Source organism: Morone saxatilis, unplaced genomic scaffold, assembly GCF_004916995.1.
Source record: "Morone saxatilis isolate NCDOM2014 unplaced genomic scaffold, NCSU_SB_2.0 Contig5, whole genome shotgun sequence".
Taxonomy (NCBI): domain Eukaryota; kingdom Metazoa; phylum Chordata; class Actinopteri; family Moronidae; genus Morone; species Morone saxatilis.
The window spans coordinates 6,377,207-6,382,672 of record NW_023340095.1 but is presented as its reverse complement, the minus strand read 5'-3'; positions in this window follow the sequence as shown (position 1 = coordinate 6,382,672).

Below are 5,466 nucleotides of genomic sequence, written 5' to 3'. Positions count from 1 at the left end.
GGGAATCATTGTCTTCCATCAATTACCTGGTGGGCTGGTCTCGGCTTCAAAATGCCCATTGCCGTTTTTGCCCATCTGCCCTTGTCCCGCCCTAATCTTTGCGGGACATTACTAGGTGGGTGGTACTACACTGTTCCACCAGAAATCCAAAAAAGCCAATCAGGAAACTGGCCATACAAGAAACCAGGGAAATGCTTCCCCAAATTGTGTCTCTGTCTTTCTCTCCCTTCTCTCCGTTTAACATTCAACTTCAAACAAGCTCCACAAAAGAGATACTACCAAAGAAACCAATCTTAATCGATACAACAGAATAACAAAAAACTCTTTGCCTTGATTTGCCTCCCAATTATCTTTTAGTTGCAATACAGCATAAATTACCAAAAGGGCACTTCAATTTGTCTGCACTTGAGACACGGAACCAATAATCACCGAGGAAGCTACGCTAAACCAAGATCATACAGTAATTTCCTAATTCTATATTCATACACTAAGGCCTATGGATTCTACACAATGTTAATCCCAACTAGGGTTTGCATTCACGGACATTACCCTCATTTGTTTGTCAACAACCCGGCTCAATCAGCTATGACAAAAGACGGGAATGAGAAACACGCAAGAGTTGTAAATAAAAAGAAGGTTTGTTGTTACCGTGACCAAAATAAATTAAATAAAGATATAAGACAAACAAAATACAACAAAAACCAGGGGCAAAAATTGTTGGAGCGGATTGGAGGAAGGACGGGAAGAGCTAGGGACACTGGGCCTAATTAACTTAAAATTATGACCAGCGTTACATCTTTTGCAGCCACAATCACATGAACTGCAATCACCCCAAATTGACCCTGACTCCCTGACCAGTTCCCCTAGAAGATAATCACACGTTTCAAGTTCACAGTATAGACATTTTTCACAGGAAAACCATTCTGCTTACAGTTTGAAATAGGTAGGGTAAAAAAGGTGATAGTATACCAATGATATATACATAAATTCATTGCTTCGCATCCCATTTAGCTTTGTAGCAGAGTTCTTTTCCAGCACATTATAGTCCCGGCACGCTGACTGTGTTTTGATTCCTTTGTATGAAAGTTTTAATTCAGTATATCATCTGTGTTTACCGCTAACATTTCATGGTTGCAAATATGGCTTTGCTGTGAGGACAGGTCCATTTCATCCAGTGAAATTTGATATTTGCTCATTCAAAGACAAGTCCAAGTCTCAAAGTAATTTGGATCATATTCAAAGACAAAGTTTGCTAGTCTAATTAGAGAGAAGTCCAAGTAAAAATCTCAAGTCTAAGTCTAACGAGTCTAAAGTGTAGAAGTACCTTTCCGGACCAAAGTTTCAAAGCACAGTAAATTAAAGTTAGTTCATTGTGGTCGCAGATGTTCCAAATCTGGGAATTGTTTTGAGGCAGTCTCACAGGCCATCAAGTCCAAATCAAAACTTAATGTCTTTGATTCGTATCATCATCATTAGCCTTGTAGACATATGCAGTTAGCTTTCAAGCCTTAACTAAGCTGCTTAGGCAGTGTTTGATAGCTTGCAATTGGATACGGTTAATTGTACTAACTAGTTTATATAGTTATATAGCAACTTATTATATTTAATAGGAACTCTGCCTATTGTGTTGGTTCATAAGGCTAGGCTCGGCCTGGTAAAAACAGTCTTACGTTATTGAAGGATTAATACATTCTTGGTCTGTTTAAAACGATGCATTAAACTTGTTTGGCACTTTGTCTGCCAATGTAAATTTTCTATTTATTTGTATAGTCCTATTGAACAAATCTGTCCGATTATCCATCTAATAATTGCTTACTCTGTCAGAATAAACCAATCCTTGCAGGTGGAATTTATTTCTAGGTCCAGTTAGGCTAACATATGTCAAACAGTAATACAATTATTATAAAACTATTGTATTTTAGGTGATTTTGCTGATCAGTCCTACGCTTTTCCACCTACGCTCAACTCATCTAATTAAAGATTTGACTCCCCTGGTGAATTATTGATGAAGGAGAAAGGCAAACCTGAGGAGATTCAGATGCTGAAGGCCTACACATGTCTGCAAGGGCGAGCAGATATTGTGACAGCGGCAATGATTACCACCAAAACTGGTTAAATTTATTAATAACCAAGGACAGTGAGTGGGTTGAGAGGTCAGAGAAGATCAGGCTCAAAGATGCAAAAAGTCCCAAAATATTAGCCCCCAAGTGCTTAGCTTGTTCTTCTTTTCAGATGCATTAAAATATTCAGATTAAATGGAATGTTGTAGATAACAGTAATTAGGAGGGTAGTAAATGTAATGGTCCTGGGTCAGGGGGTTGTGTGTTTATTGCGTAGGAAGTGACCGTCAGCAGTTGGTCACAGAACTAAGGGTCAGGGAGTGGGGTCACAGCTCTTAAAGACCATTTCTGGAGAGACCTGGACTTTTTCATTAGTAGCCTAACATAAACAAGACAAAACAGGGGTGTTTTCACTGTTTTACGATGTACTGAGATGGATATGGGAGAGCATTTTGGAAGTCTAGATAGAATACTCATGACGTGCTGTTCTCTCCATGCTGCATGTATTAAAGTGTCTTGAATACCACACCGGCTTGAAAGATCTTCAGAGAATTAGCACCTCTCAACTTTGAGAAGAATTCCCACGACAGTTATTTCAGGGTGTGGTAGAACTGTTTGGTATAAATACAAATGATATTAATGAATCTTACTGACTTTTTGTTTGTGAAGACTATAATAACTTCACTATTTATTTTTATATTCATAGTATGTGTTAGTGTTGCTGTACACAACAAGGCTGAACAAAGAAACACTAAAACCAACAGGAGACTACAGGTTCAAAAAGGATATGCAAAATGTTTAAATACATTTAACAGATAGCAGAAAATTGAGCTTAAATAAGTAATTTTACTTATTCAGTTTATGCAACACACAACCATCATCCTCAGTTCTTAGAGTTCCAATTGTACTTTACGGCAACTTCATTACCCTTATTCTTATTTCTAAGCTCTTGTGAATTATGGTAATCCTTATCAGTAACCGGCTGTTAATACCTGCACACTATTAGCTGCCATTTCAAAGTTTCTTTACATGATTTTCATCAGTTACTAATGTGTGTGCTGTAGAGGAAATAGAGGGGGTAAAAATATACCCTTTTCAGTTGAAATTAGTTCTCTGCTCTTACCTGTAACCTATTCATTCTGATAAATCTGTCTTTGCAAGATTAGGTTAGGTCTCAATGTTTTTAAAGCATCCCCAATCTACAAGGTCGACATGTTTTACCACACAAAGGCACACAACCTATCTACCCTGTCTATCTAGGTCAGCCACACTGATGCTCTATTTACTTTTTAGCATCATATCATTGTTCCCAGTATTTTATTATTTTAGTCAGCTTTCCGAGTTGAAAACTAAAGCAACACTTATTTCTTAACAACCCAATTTACTCTCTGGTGTAGGTAAAACATTTACACAGATGTTATAAGAGCCAATTTTATAAACTTCCACCGAGCATTAGTCACAGATGTAACATCAAATGTTAATATTTATATTTTAGTCCCAAACGCTCAGGTCGTACAATAATATTTATTTTCACTTCAGGGCCTGACTGATTTTTTTGTGCCTGTTCAGTAAAGTGAAGACATTGTTTTATTTTACTTTACATATAAATCCTTACATAACATAATATACAGCTGTAAATGACATGATATTATCCTTGTACTGTAGGTAATATAATGATATGTTTAAGCAATGCTTTTCCTTAGGAGGATATGGATGGCACTTTGAATGATGGTTTCTGTAGTACAAGCCAGTTTCCTTTCCAACACCTCTGCAGCCAAGGGAATCTGTGTCCCTCTCGAGAAAAAAGCAACTGCCTCAGAGCGTGAGACTGACCTGGTCAAAGTGTTTACCGTGGCTTTGGAAGATTAGATGGCACTACCTGATAGGAACAAGAACCCACATACACACATACACACATTTTCTTTCACTGTTCAGAATCGAGCAACTGAACTGCAGACAGATGTTCATACTCAGCCAAGTACCTATATACCACAGTAAAAATACACACTGAGGGCTTTATCTGTCTTTATTAATCTGGATTAATTGTGCCTTGTCTTTGAAGAATAATACACAGATCTCTAAACTTCTAAACTCCCACTTTATGTGTTTCATCCTCTCAAAGTCTCTCTGTTGCTTCTTGTGTCTCAGCTTTAAATCATAAGAGCATGTTTGTTTATATCTGGATAGAGAAAGTAAACGGAAGCTCCTCTTTGGAGAAGTATACAACAGTCATGACATGAAATTTACCCGACAAGACTAAAAGGGGGACAAGAAAGATGTGATGAACCTTCACTCTCACTCTCTCTCTCTCTCTCTTTCCTTTTTTAGATTTTAGTGTTGTCTGCCTTTCAATGACTTCATCAACAGTTATTCCTGCTTCAGAACTCATTGTATTATATTATAAGATAATACCATGTAAAGTATGTATTACTTAGAATCTGGATAAGGCGTTGCCGCTCAGACTTGTTTTCAAGTTTGCCCAGTGGATAATTGCAGTATTGTAGCGAAAAACTCCCCTGTGACCCAAAACACGTTTTCCCCATAGACCACCATTATAAAAAAGATCTGTAAAACCGTTGGCAGGACATGTTGAACAGAAAACATGGCCAATTGTGACTGATTTTATATTTGTAAAACCTTCCTCGAGCCAAGAAAAGGGATTTTAAAATCTGTGACGTCATCACAATGTAAAGCAGGAACTCATGGGCACACTACTGCGCATTTATAACGGGCCGTGTACCCAGGAAAGTAAACCTGGAAGCTAAGAAGCTAAAAGTTGACAAAACAAAACACCATAAGGTCCGTTAAGTAGGCGTTCTGCTTTCAATCATATGGCTAAAATGTGTTTTTAGTGCCTTTACACGGTGTGATAACAACAGTCTTGTAGGTTTACAGCATGTCACACTGATGGATCTAATAAAATCTTGGTCTGTGTCCGACTGTACGACATCAATCATAGCACAATGACGTAAAAAGAGAAAGTAAATGAGCGCAGAGGCAAGTCATCAGCTCACGTCATCATTCTGCGCAGCTTTGCTGCAACATCTCAGCCCCACAAACTTCTTCTCTGTTTTGCCTCCATCTTTTTGGTTTGTGTGTATGCACGTACTCTATATAACAGTGATACTAATGAAATGATGCACTGCCCAGTGTATGCTGCATCATTTAGATAGATCAGTCATCGGTGGACATGTCTCACAGAGCAATCTAGAGCCACCGTTGTTGATCTAAGATGAAGATTTTACCAAGTTTCTCTCACGACTGTATTAGAATCAGAATCAGAATCAGAAATACTTTAATAATCCCAGGGGGAAATTATTTTTGTTACAAAACTCCAGATATACAAACAACATATATTGATGATCAAGACCAACAGTAATTATACTATGTCATTAATAAGATATAT